We start from the raw sequence: 14648 nt of genomic DNA, 5'->3' as shown, positions 1-14648 counted from the left end.
CATGCCGTCGCTGACTGTTTTGCCACGCATTTCTCATCCGTTTATAAGGCCTCAGACTCTAGCACTGATATCAGACAACAGCCCAAGGCGGTTAGCTCATCCAGTGCTTTGTCGCTGGATGAAAATCTTATCTGCGAATGCATTAAGCGCTTAAAACCATCCTTATCATGTGGGCCAGATGGCATCCCCTCCGCCATACTAAAAGCTTATGGTAGTATATTTGTCCCTGTACTCGCTACGATATTTAATAACTGCCTGGACACTTCCACATTTCCTAGCATGTGGAAAACTGCTCGTGTTTTTCCAGTATTTATGTCGGGCTCTAAAACAGATGCTTCTAATTATCGCCCGATTTCTCTACTATGTGCCACATCAAAGATCTTCGAGCTGGCTCTTCACAACATATTGTCTTTTAGTGTGAAAAACTCATTGATTCCTAATCAACATGGTTTTCTCGCTGGCCGCTCAACTACGACAAATCTTTCTAGTTTCATGACACAGATCTCCACACCTATTTCTCAGAGAGGACAGGTTGACGTAATCTACTGTGACCTGAGCAAGGCTTTTGACGTAGTCAGCCACACACTGATTATGGTTAATAACTTGCGCACTTTGATGTTGACTTGTCAGTTGTGAATCTCCTGCAGAGCTATCTGCTCAATAGATATTGTTATGTAGCCGTAAATGGCCAAACGTCTTCTTTGTATAAAGTGACTAGTGGGGTCCCTCAAGGGTCGGTATTAGGCCCACTCCTATTTTTAATTTACGTTAATGTTTCTTTTGCCATTCGTAATTCTTCTTTCCTCTTGTATGCCGATGACATCAAGATTTTTAAGGAAATTCATTCAGTTAACGACTGTCGCTTGCTGCAGTCAGACTTGCGCTCTTTTTCCGAATGGTGCAACGGTAATAACCTTTCTCTGAATACCTCGAAGACAAAATTCATGTCTACCACTCGCAAAACATCTAGCGTGTCATTTCAATACTCTGTTAATTCTGTGCCGTTATGCAAGGTTTATGAAATCAGTGATCTTGGTGCTGTTGCGTTAAACTTTTCTTCTCACGTTAAGCGTGCTGCTATGGGGGCCTTCGTTCCCTCGGATGTGTTTGTACAATATCTCGAGAATTCAGGTCTCCAATGGCCCTACACAAATTGTACACGGCAATATGTCTTCCGAAACTCTAGCGTGTCATTTCAATACTCTGTTAATTCTGTGCCGTTATGCAAGGTTTATGAAATCAGTGATCTTGGTGCTGTTGCGTTAAACTTTTCTTCTCACGTTAAGCGTGCTGCTATGGGGGCCTTCGTTCCCTCGGATGTGTTTGTACAATATCTCGAGAATTCAGGTCTCCAATGGCCCTACACAAATTGTACACGGCAATATGTCTTCCGAAACTTGAGTATGCGTCCGTGATATGGAATGACATTGCTCAATCCAGCGGTAACACCACTGAACGAGTCCAGAAAAAATTCCTCAGCATATATAACCATCGCTTTGCTGAAAATGACTCTGGATCTTGTTCAAATACTGCTGAATTATTATCACTGCCATCACTTCACTGCCGACGAAATCGCTCTGATCTCTTATTTCTTTACAAGCTAGTCCACGGTATCATATCCTGCCCTGCACTTCTCTATTGTGTAAATTTTCGAATTCCGCGTAAGTTAACCAGAGAGAACAGACCGTTTCATGTACCCGCCTGCTTCTTCCCACACTCTACAGTTCACAGAATACAAAGTCTCTATAATGTGAATTTTCTTGATCTTGACGTTTTTCACAGCCCAATCATTGCCTTTATCCGAGCTTTGCACTGTTTTGACATAGTGTGGCGCAATATACAAACTCTTCCCTTCTCAGTCTTTCCACATAGTTGTATATATGCAATCTAGTTTTTTATTCCCCGTCAATATTTCTCGTGTTGTCTTATTTTACTCCTCCCCATTTGTGTTCATTTCTCTTTGTCTACGTCTTTTTGCTCTTTATATTTCTGAAAACTGTCTGTATTGTATTGTTCATTTTTATTGTTTTTTTTGCGTGCGCCAGCACAAAGGCCTTAGGGTTGTTCCTGGGCACGTTAAATAAATGATTAATTTATTATTATTATTATTATTATTATTAATAATATTATGTTAATTATTATTATTATTATTAATATTATTCATTCATACAACTGTATTCCTGTTACAGCCAACACTGAACCACAGTATGTGAACTGTATTGATAATTGTCCTGCATTTTAAATGTGAAGCATCTCTTAGCGAACCTTTGGCACTTTGAGCGTTTCTGTCTGTCTGTCTGTCTGTCTGTCTGTCTGTCTGTCTGTCTGTCTGTCTGTCTGTCTGTCTGTCTGTCTGTCTGTCTGTCTGTCTGTCTGTCTGTCTGTATGTCTGTCTGTCTGTCTGTCTGTCTGTCTGTCTGGCCACCTTCGTCTGGGTGCTCTCATTATCGCCTCCTCAACTTGGTGTAGACCAAAATTAGCATGGGAGGGTAAGGGAATTTCACGAATGTGACTGTCGGGCCATAACATGAATAACGTGAAAATACTGTCGCGTACGTCGTCAAACTGTTTCTTTCAGACACGTGTGGCACATACCCGTTTACCACAGGCCGCGGTGTACGGGTATGCGCCACAGGTGATTGACAGTTTATATCTACCCAGAAGTGGCGAGAACAGACATTGGTAATTTAAATGCGAGAGCGTTAAGAAAAATTCGGCAGATCCCACGTACCGTGGGAATCGATGTTATGCGAAGCATGCGCGGGATGGTGGCTGTGGTTTAAAAAAACAGGTAGCAAGCTATAATGGAGCGTTGCTCGACCCCGGAGGAGTACATTAACGAAAGTTACGTATGATATTCACATCATCGCACCGTAAAGTGCACTTAGTCCACCAGAAAGACGCAGTGTCCTCTTAGTTTGTTACGAGGCTGGGCGATAGCCTCATGCTGACTGATGATGATGCCAGATTGATTGACAGCCGCTTTGTAGACTAGGCTACGTAGGCCAAATACGCCCAGATAGTCTACGAATACGACAAGCGCCATCCACTGATGTTGGTCTACGTAGCACTATCCAGACCTACCAGCCTCGACGGCCTACACCTCACCAACGCGAAATGTGACTTCAGGTTCCGACACGTCGCCGGCTCTATCGACATAAAATTTGTCGACGAAATGACCGAGGCATCCACGATTTCCAACAACTGTACTATACCTCATAGTTCACTACACATATGGACCCCTCGTCACCGCGATCACGAGCGGATCTAATAACAAGTCATGACCAGCTGCTGTTGCTCACAGACCACGGTGATGATGACCTTGTTCAAGAACTGTCAAGAACCGCTTCCACACGGGTTCGTGAAACGTGCGTGCGTTCTCCATCATTACGGCAAGTATAAACACTACATATCAGCTTACCGCTTCTGGTGTTCGTAATAACCACGTTGCCATTGGCAGCGTTACCCAAGTGTAAACAACTAGTTAATAACACATATGCGGCTCTTCAGCATATATGTGTGCGTATAAAATTTATACTGATCTTTAGCGTCATTTTGTAACATTTTGCTCAGTAACAAAAATTATGTCATAGTCAACTTCCTGCCGCATGCTTCGCATAACATCGATTCCCACGGTACATGGGATCTGCCGAATTTTCTTGTGTTGGGTTAGTGTATTTAAACTGTTGTCCTGACTTCTTTTTATATTTACCTTCTGTGTCGACATTTTGTTCTGTAGACTGTCTTAAAGGGACACTAAAGAGAAAAAACGATTTTCATCAGGTTAGGAAATTACTCTTTCACTATACCAAAATCACCCCGCTTGCCGCGAGCGGCACTTCGTAAGAAAACGCACAAAAGGAAAATGCGGGTGGCGACGCCACCTTGAAATTCCTGTGCCAAACGCCGCGACGTCATTCATATTCACGCCAGCTACTTGGTCTTGCTCAGTTCCTAATCAGTAAAAAACCCAGTAAATTGTTCTCGGAAGGGCCCATAGACTCAACGTAACAAGTTTCAGGAAATTTTGTTGCGCCAATGTCGTGGACATACGAAACATACATTTTGAAAGCAGTGACGTCACGCGCGCATATTTCGGCGCAAAACTTAAAAACGAATTTTTTACCTTGATTTTCTACTCTATTAATACACAGATGAAGATGACATTAATAAATTTAGAGTTCTCAGATTACAATTTATCATTCTAAATTGATTCATTGTTTCATTTTAGTTTCCCTTGACTCTTAACATTTATCATTAGTTTTTTTCTTTATTTTTTGCGTGCGCCAGCACAAAAACCCTACGTTTGTAGCTGGGCAGGTTAAATAAATTATTGATTGCTTGATTAATGGTACCTTCTTTAAAACGAGGAAATAATCAGTGGTTTTCTCAACGCTATAGACTTGCTGCTTGTAAGATAATTGCACCCACTCTCAATTTTATTACCATGCGACGATACAATCTGCCTCCAAACCAAAAAAAAAAACATGGTTGATCCCTCTGTCATAAGAATTGGTATTACACGAAAGTGAACCGTGTCTTCACAGGATTATAGTTGATCACAGTTTTATAAGTGAGTCTATATGAGGCTCCATATAGATTCACCATTGGTAATGTAAATAAATCCATGCCTAATTTTTGTTAAGTACCGAAACATTCCAAAACCAAAATGCAAGCAATACCATTTCTACTCTGACAGCGGGGATCACAACGTAAGCAGTCGGTAATCTTATCAGCAGTAAGGCGCGTCGGCATTTATACATGTGGTATCGAAAGTTCCAGCGTTATCGGTGGTGATCGCATTAGTCCCAGAATAATCTGCACTGTTCGCGTTGAGCGCTCAAGCTTATCAGAACTATCTAAAATAGTCGGTAATATTAGATATTCCGGGGCGGCGCACGTGTAACGGGTCGGTTACATGAAAATAGAAAAAGAAGTGCGCGTGGCATTGCCGTTCTCTGAAAAAAAAATTTGGGGAGGGGCGAAGCATGTAGGGAAGGGTGTTTCATCTCCACTAACGTGAAACCTGTGGAGGAGCGGAGCATGCAGTGTGCGCTGGTGTCTCCCACGGCAAATTCACTGTTAATGGGCAGTGAGAGACAAAGGAAAGATTAGACACAGAGACCCGCTGTCCGCTTTTAGTTAACGTGCACGCTGCGAATCTTTATTGTTCAACAAGAAAAATCTCCCACCGGCACTATATTACAGGCCAAGATCCAGTACCCATATATACTGGGTGGTCGATGAACGGCCGTGCAGCGCGAGCAGTCGGTTTTTAAAGACGATAGTCTTTCTTCGGGAACTTAAACGCAGAAATTTTGGTCTGTCTTTCTGTCTGTCTGTCTTTCTGTTTGTCGGCACGTCCCTCGATTCAGCCACTCGGCCAAAGTTGAACCACTTGCCCAAGGGCCAGCCGTCTTGAACTGGTGCGGCTGTTCATACTTGTGAACGTTGTCGATCAAAAAGTAAATATCATGCATATCTGAGGTGCAACATCACTAGGTAAGTATTAGGTGGCGTGTTCCTTTAATACAAAATGCATACATACGTAATTTTAAGGACCCTAGTTTCTTAAGCTGCGCTGAAAATGCATAAGAATGGAAGCTTGAGCGAGTTGGTATGCGTTCATCTTTGTTGAAACAGCTCTCACTAGACGACGACGAAGTAAAAGAAGGCACAGGACAGGCAGCGCCTGTCCTGTGCCTTCTTTTACTTCGTCGTCGTCTAGTGAGCGCTGTTTCAACAAAGCTGAAAATGCGACTGCGCTGAAATTTGCCTTCTTCCGTGCCCTTCGCACGAGCTCATTGTTGTGTTTCGGTTTCGGTTCTGTATTGCACTGTACGAATGCCATGGGTTGGTGTTGAAAAACTTTAGTTTTGAGAAGGCCAAGAAGGTGAAAAAAAAAATATTTAAAAAATGAAAAAGCAGCGTTGTGGGCGGCCTTCAGGCTGTCGGTTGTGGGCGCCGCTCTGGCGTTCCTGTTTTACCCAGGCGACGTGTAAATAAAAGAGTGTGTGAAGAGTACTCGTTGAGTGCGGACGTTTCTCTGCTTCAGCGCTTCGCGCCAAACCGCGTTTTCGGGCTGGCTGGCGTCCCCGCCGGTCGCGTTGGTCACCGCCGGTCTTCGCCTGCTGCTGCGCCGGGACTACCAGCACGCAACACAGCACTCATGTTTCCTGACGTATTGCCAGATGGCGTCCATATCTCACACAGCGCTAAGGTCCCTAGATAAAACTAGTTTTCAAGGTAGAGACACCCTTCCTTTTCCTCCTCGCTTATTTGCCTGGAGCGCCCCCAAGAAGGGTCAAAGCGTGCATAAAAAAGGGAATGTTTGTGTTCAGTTATTACGGCGGATAGAATTATTTATAGCAAATGAAAAGTAAATGAGACGTAGGATAAAAGCTTACTTAGTTGAATATAAGCGGTACAACATAAGAAGAAGCGTGATGTGTGTTACCCAACTGGCAACGTTGTTATAGTTTTATATTTCACACCATTATCCATGGCGTCTCGCATCGTACGTCGTAGTTCGTCCCGGTTCCTCCAGTTCTCCGAATGTGTTTTGCTCGTGAATATGATGTGGCACAGTTAACGTGCTTCTTGCTGGATCCTGTGATCCTGACTGACCACAGGGCAGCACCTTGTTGTGACGTTGTGACGAGTGATCATAGGCACCCGTCACTGACCAAAGGGCGCGATGGAGCTCTTATCGAACGCCTGAGTGTTGAGGGCACCAGCCGCCAGGGATACCAAGAAAATGAAACGCTCGCTGGACACATCGACGCGCTCAAGTGTCTCCCTTCTGGACGCCTCTTTCAACGAACGCTTCCTACGTGCGTTCATAATCACCTCAGGGATGTTGCCACCGCCTTCAATGCAGCACAAACGCGTTTAGAACGCGCTCTTTTCAGGCTGTGCCAAGGCAGCAGAAACGCTACAAACGCGTTTCAAACTCACTGCATTGAGGCGATGGCAAGTCACGTTCAAGTCAAGGAGCGTTTCTGAACATAGAGGATGCGGAGGATAGACACTCGATTTTGCTGCGTCTACTCGCTAGGCTGTGTTTTCTGGCGCTACCATCGTATCTCGGAAACTGCATTGCAGGGTGCCTATAGCCGCTTGTGCGCACACAGGCAAAAGCCGTGGCCAGACTAGAACGAACGCTTGACTAGCAGCATTGCGATGACAGTTTTTTCTGGAAAAATACATCCATTTTCGCAATCATGATGCCAGGTAATCGTGGTGCATGTTTTATTATCTGGGTGACTACGGAAGAGACCGCGGCACCGCAATGCGGGTGCACGCAACTTAACGACAAGTGGGGTTCTACCAGTTTGGTGTCCCGAAGTGATGAACATTGCGACGATGTCGTCGCCCTACCATCAGCGGCAAGTACCAGAAACAGACTTAAAAAGCGTTGGCACAGCGTCGCGTTTGAGCCTGTTTACGCCGCGTTCAAGAGCAAGTGACTCGAACTGGTCTGGTATGAAACGTCCCTGAAAGTGCAGCCACTTCAGCTGTATTCAACTGTACGTGCATACGCACAAATATTTGTAACGAATTTCACGTACTAGACGCGCGTTACACGCGCGTTCTGTAGCGTTTCAACAAAAGGCGACAAATCAACTCGCCTCGCAAAGCCGCGTCTACGGCGTTGCACGGAAGTCCTCACGTCAAATGTTTTGTAGCCACACTTCACGGCGTGCCCTATTCCGGATACCACGAGGTATGTTGTAGAGGGAAAAACAGCATTCTGTTTTGTTGCTGCAGCCGACAGCACAGTACTTGACATATTCAAAATTCACGGCGAAGCATGTTCGGCCGACTTGACGTCAACTGGAAAGATCCTCTCCTACAGCTTGTCTTGGATACGATTTCGTCTTTCGTCGCGGCAAGAATCCGACTGGAACCATATGCACATGCGCACTAGTTTTGAACCTTTTGCTTTATAATAAATATCACCACCATCCACTAACAGCATCACGTGCAACGAATTCACCAATCACAGACGCAAATGATGGAGAAAAGGAGGGGTAGGCGCGAGAGTGAGGAGGAAGGCGCAAAGAGCAATGAGTGTCGCTACCTTGAAAACTTCTTTATCTAGGGACCTTAACACAGCGCCTCTTCTATCGTCTTTACACGACATTTGCAGCGAAGCACGCAGATACGCGGCCAATTTTTTTTCAATCAAGAAACTCGCCACCAGACGCTTCCTGCGTCGACTTTGTCTCTCGCGGGCGAGGGCGCGTTCGCATTCCTTGCATCGTCGCGGAAAGAGCGTTTCCACAGTGAACGCGCGCCGTTCGCTCATTCTCGCCACACGGCGAGCGCTGAGGCGGGGGCGCCCTCTCTTGCGCTCAAGCAAATGGACCACCCCGACAGTAACGCCGCGACAGCAGACGACGATGCACGATGCACGCCGACACACCGAGACCCTAAGGTGCTTCGCCCTTAAAAGCATGAGCCCGTTTTCTTTAGGTGAGAAAACAAAAGAAGCATTGTCCCGGTGCTCAGGATAGAACATGGAGGCGAAAAAAAAAAACGGGTGAATTGAATTGAATTGAATTGAATTTCATTGCTCACATTTTTTACAAAAAGTTTGCATACACTGTGTCGACCCATTGCCATAGGCTGGTAGGGTCCAAAAAGAAACATTTTATAATGGCACTTCGGAATGTAATATCCAGCAAAGAAACATTACATTACATATAATAACCGCACGAAACCGTTAAAACATAGGAAAGAAGGAAGAAAGAAAATCACCTACTTACTAAAATTAAGACAGTCATCAGACTAAATATGACTGGACAATAATAAATCAGTACATTCTTCTAAATAGTGTTTTTCTAGTGCCTTAGTGAAATGAGAACACATTTTTATTTCAAAAGGAATAACATTCCAGATTTTAATACCAACGAACTGCAAAAGCCGCTCACCATATACATTGTTAGTTCGTGGAATATTCCATTTACCAAAGGTTACTTGTCTAGTAGAACGAGAAGGGGCGGAAAACATCGAAACATGAAAAGGGTGGTTGTAATTAATAACTGTGTGTACATATTTGGCTAGATTTAATTGCATATAGCTTGTCGAAGGGCAAAATAAGTAATCGGGAAAACAAAGGTTTGCTGGGGTCGTTATACTTGGAATGAGTAATGATTCTTACAGCCCGTTTTTGAAGTCGTCTAACCGGGTCCAGGTAAGTTGTGTACGTACCGCCCCAAGACTCAATGCAACATGAGATGTGACAATGAATGAAAGCATAATAAAGTATTCGTAGAGTAGTGGTATTCAAATGTTGACGAGCCTGAGCAAGTGCATGACACCCTGAGGCTAATTTGGAACACACATTCTGAATCTGCATCTGCCAATGTAAGTTGTTATCTATAGTGACACCAAGATATTTAATTGTGGTTACTTGCTCGATCACAGAAGCGTTAATTTTTATGTGTATATCATTAGCATTAGTGAGTTTCAACCAAGAGTGAAATGTGATGCATTTAGTCTTATCGGTATTTATGGATAGTTTATTATTCGATAACCAATGAGCAACCTTTTCCAATACGACATTGGACTTCGATTCAAGATCACTTAGATTTTTACCTGTTACTATGACACAAGTATCGTCAGCATACATCAGTATGTTAGAAGGCTGTAATATCTGCGGAAGGCCATTAATATACAAGGAGAAGAGCAATGGCACGAGCACCGAGCCCTGGTGAACACGAGTACCCAAGTGGCTCATAGAAGACATGAAATCATTAATTAACACAGCCTGTTGACGACCTTTCAGGTAATCTGAAAGAAGTTGGAATATGGTCCGGCGGAAACCATAATGTGGTAATTTACTTAGCAGTATTCTGTGGTCTACGGTATACACAAAGAAGGAACAAAAAATTCGGCAGATCCCACGTGTTGTGGGAATCGGTTTCATGTGAAGCAGTCAGCGAGTACTTACTTCTATGCTGTATATTATGGCTTTGAGCCAAGCGTTACGAGGTGGATCGATGTGTTTTTGTAAGTGTAATAGCTTGTGCACATCGTGGGCTCACCAGGCACGTCGACAACACTGGCGTTTAAGGGTAGCTTATGGTGCGACGTAACGTAAGCCCTCACGTTAGAGTACATACGTCAGTATCGTCGAAACTAAGTGAACTTTATGGTGCAATCTTGTGAATATCATTTTAACTTTCGTTAATGTATTCCTCCGGGGTCCAGCAGTGCTTCAATGTAGCTTGATGAATCATAGGAATACAAATTTAATGTTTATTAGACTGTTATAAAAGCGGAGCCAACGCTGGAACCAGAGACGTTAAGCTGACATGACACCTGTATCGTAGGAGTACACATGTAGTGTTTATTGCTTTGTTATTAATTAGATAGCCAGCACAGCCACAATTGATGTTGCACCGACATTACGCCTCGATATGTAGGGTGTTTTTCCGAAGCAGTGTTTAGACGTGGCGTGGCTCTGTGGTACTGACTGCCACGCAGAATGCTTGGGTTGGATTCCTGCTGGGATCCTGATTTTTATTCTTTCCATTCGTCGGGTCAACGCTGCCGATGTCGGTTTTTCTTAACGCTCTCGCATTTAAATTACCAATGCCTGTTCTCGCCACTACTGGGTAGATATAAACTGTCAATCACCTGTGGCGCATACCCGTACACCGCGGCCTGTGGTAAACGGGTATGTGCCACACGTGTCTGAAGGAAAGGGTTTGACGACGTGCGCGACAGGATTTTCACGTTATTCATGTTATGGCCCGACAGTCATATTCGTGAAATCCCCTTACCCTCCCATGCTAATGTTGGTCTACACCAAGTTGAGGAGGCGATCATGAGAGCACCGGGACGTAGGCGGCTAGATAGATAGATAGATAGATAGATAGATAGATAGAGTAGATAGATAGATAGATAGATAGATAGATAGATAGATAGATAGACGGACGGACGGACGGACGGACGGACGGACGGACGGACGGACGACAGACAGACAGAAGACAGACAGACAGACAGACAGACAGACAGACAGACAGACAGACAGATAGATCAGATAGATAGATAGATAGAATAGATAGATAGATAGATAGATAGATAGATAGATAGATAGATAGATAGATAATAGATAGATAGATAGAGTAGATAGATGACAGACAGACGACAGATAGATAGATAGATAGATAGATAGATAGATAGTATAGATAGATAGATAGATAGATAGATAGATAGATATAGATAATGATAGATAGATAGATAGATAGATAGATAGATAGATAGACTAGATAGAAACGCTCAAAGTGCCAAGGTTCGCTAAGATATGCTTCGCATTTAATAATAAAGAAACCAAAAGTGGAGTCCTCAGTTCACTAACGCGTATAAAACGGCTTAAGGAGCACGACATGGACGACTTCAGGTCGCGCGGCGCCGCTGAGAGTTCGTAATGCCGTCCGCGATAACCTCGTATTCTAGAACACCGAGACGTCGAAGAACCTTCTATGGCCCGAAGTATCGCCGAAGAACTTTTTCACTGAGTCCACGTCGGCGAACCGGCGTCCAGGCTCAAACACGGTCGCCGGGCTGGTATTCTACGTGGCGTCGTCGAAGGTTGTAACGACGGCTGTGTGTCTCTTGCTGGCTGTTCATGCACAGACGAGCGAGTTATCTGGCTTCTTCAATGCGCTGAAGGTAGACGGTGACGTCGAGGTTTTCATCGTCGATGATATTGATAGCATGGCACCGAGCGTCGTTTTCGGGCTCCTTCCGTACACCAGCTTATATGGCGTCATCTGCGTCGTTTCTTGCACAACCGTGTTGTATGTAGAGGTCACGTACGAAAGGATATGGCATCCCACGTCTTGTGTTCGACGTAGACCTACATGGCCTGTATGTCAGCGATAGTCTTTATTTAGATGCTCGGTGAGGCCATTTGTTGGTGGGTGGTAGGCTGTGCTGCGGCCGTGGCTTGTCTGGCTGCATCTGAAGATCGCCTGAGCTAGGTCATCAGTAAAGGCCGTACCTGTGTCGGTGATGAGGATCACTGGGGCGCCATGACGCAGGATGATGTTCTCAACGAAGAACTTAGTACCTCAGTGTCACTGCCTTTGGGAAGGGCCCTCGTCTCGGCGTAGCGGGTGAGGTAGTCGGCGATCCATTTGTTTCCGGAAGTCGATGCCAGGAAATGCCCCAGTAAGTCCACCTCGATTTGCTGGAACGGCCGGCAAGATGATTCGATGGGCTGCAGAAGTCCAAGTGGCCTATTCGGCGGTGTCAGCCGTCACTGACATAATCGACAAGTCCTCACATAATGAATGACGTCGGCAGTGAGGCGAGACCTGTAGTAGCTCCTCGCGAGCGTGCGGAAAAATCTAAGGAAAAATCCGTCGGGTCGTCATGTAAAGCTTCAAGGACCTCTGGACACAATGCCGAAGGTATAACGAGCAGGTATATGTTGGCTTGAACTGGCGAGAAGTTCTTTTTTAGGGGAACGCCGTTTCGCATGAAAAACGACGCCAGTCCTCGCTTGAACATCTTCGGAACAACGGTGGCCCTGCCTTCGAGGTATCCCACAAGGCCCATGAGTTCCGGGTCGGCTCGCTGTCGTACAACGAAGTCGTCGGCACCTATGGTTCCTAAGAAGCAGTCATCGTGCTGGTAGTCCTGTGGCGGCGGGTCAGCGGGGGCGCAAGAGAGGCAGTTAGAGTCAGTGTGCTTTCATCCGGATTTGTAAACGACGGTAATGTCGAATTCCTGAAGTCGCAGACTCTACCGTGCAAGGCGACTTGAAGGGTCCTTCAACTTAGCTAGCCAACACAAGGCGTGGTGGTCGCTCACAACTTCAAGTGTCTGTCGTAAAGGTAGGGACGAAACTTTGATGAAGCGCAGATGATGGCAAGGCACTCCTTTTCTGTTGTGGAATAGTTGGTTGCCGCCTTCGATAGTGATCGGTTAGCATAATTGATAACCCTTTCTAGTTTCTAGTTATAGGCGCACAAGCCGAGAAATCGGCGCACGGCCTTCTTGTCGGTGGGCGGCGGGAAGGCAGCGATGGCAGCTGTTTTCCGCGGGCCGCTGGGCGAACTTCATATTTGCTAAATACGTGGTCCAAGAACAAGAGTTCCTCGTACGCGAAGCGGCACTTTTCTGGCTTCTGGGTGAGTCCGGAGGTCTTGATTGCTTGACGTACAGCTTCAAGGCGCCGGATATGCTCGTCGAAATTTGACGCAAACGCAATGACGTCATTTTGCCGCATTTTGATGGAGGCGGAATGCTAGAGGCCCGTGTACTTAAATTTAGGAGCACGTTAAAGATCACCAGATGGTCAAAATTTCAGGAGCCATCCATTACGGCGTCCCTCATCGTTATATCGTGGTTTTGGGACGCAAAACGCCAACTGCTATTTTTATTATTATTATTATTATTATTATTATTATTATTATTACTATTATTATTATTATTATTATTATTATTATTATTATTATTATTATTATTATTATTATTATTATTATTATTATTATTATTATTATTATTATTATTATTTTCATATTACCTTTTCCTGTAACCGCCTGCCTCTGTGAACATTCGACCATTGGCAGGATACGTCTTCACAATGCTTACTTTTTAAAGCTCGATGTTTTTCACGGCTCCCAGTCGTTGTTCTGCTCCGAGCTTTGCACTGTACTTACATAGCCTCGTAGACTGTTGACATTTTTGTTTGTTTGTCTGTGTTCTGCCTGCGCATAGTTGTATATGTGCAATTTTATAACGTTCCTTATCCCTGATATTTTATTATGAATGTTGGCCTTTGTTTTGTTGTTTTTTTTCGTGCGCCAGTACAAAGACCTTAAGGTTGTTCCTGGGCACGTAAAATAAACGTTTGATTTGATTTGATTTGATTATTCTATTATCCATAGTAAGGCTATATCACTATGAAAGCTAGCATATTTCTGTTTCGGAACGCTTCATTCCACTTCTGTAATATCGAGCAAGAAACGACCAGAGTTGTTTCGGTCCGTAAAATCGAGTTGGACGAACTGTAATTATTCTCTCGTAAATATAAAGTGGCTCGATAAATAAAGACAAATAGACAAATTCAGTAGGCGACTCGCATCGGACCTCGCAACTTAATTATTCTCGTTTCTGCCGAAGCATTTAGAGCTGCTACGTTGCGAGTGTTTCAGGCGTACAGCGCAAGAACGTGGTATTTATTGATAAACGACCTTTAAGTCCGGTTAAAATAAATAAAACACAAAGCACTGAACGACGCAACTGCCCCGCACGTAGAGCTGCAGATAAGCGGCGCGAATGTACGGCCACTTACAATTCGGCACATTTGTCTTCCCCAGTGGCGCAATTGGTTAGCGCACGGTACTTATACGACAGTTCTCGTGAGCTATGCCGGGGTTGTGAGTTCGAGCCTCACCTGGGGAACGCATTTTTTATTTTGTTTTATATTTAATTATGAGGTTATATACTGTATGCTGTTGACTGGTAATACAAACTTTTCACAGTTGGCCACCGGTCGGAACAGAGCATGGTGAGCGCGCCTGAAGCTCTATTGGAGGGTCGCGATTAGAATTCGCCGTGAGCTGTGTGTCTGATAGCTTTATTCGCTTCCGAAAGCTTATCGCTTCCCGACTTCCGAATACGTT

At 44.7% G+C, this 14648-nt stretch overlaps 1 non-coding gene across 1 annotated transcript; it reads left to right on the top strand.

Moving 5' to 3' along the window:
• Positions 1 to 14335: 14335 nt before the first annotated feature.
• Trnai-uau (transfer RNA isoleucine (anticodon UAU)) lies at positions 14336 to 14427 on the top strand. Its single transcript is given in 2 exon segments — positions 14336 to 14373; positions 14392 to 14427. It is a non-coding gene; the product is annotated as a tRNA-Ile (tRNA).
• Positions 14428 to 14648: the final 221 nt, after the last annotated feature.

This window comes from Rhipicephalus sanguineus, chromosome 8 (genome assembly GCF_013339695.2).
Source record: "Rhipicephalus sanguineus isolate Rsan-2018 chromosome 8, BIME_Rsan_1.4, whole genome shotgun sequence".
In the NCBI taxonomy this organism is placed as follows: Eukaryota; Metazoa; Arthropoda; class Arachnida; order Ixodida; family Ixodidae; genus Rhipicephalus; species Rhipicephalus sanguineus.
Note: the sequence above shows the minus strand (reverse complement) of the source record. Positions and strands in the feature narration are given on the sequence as shown.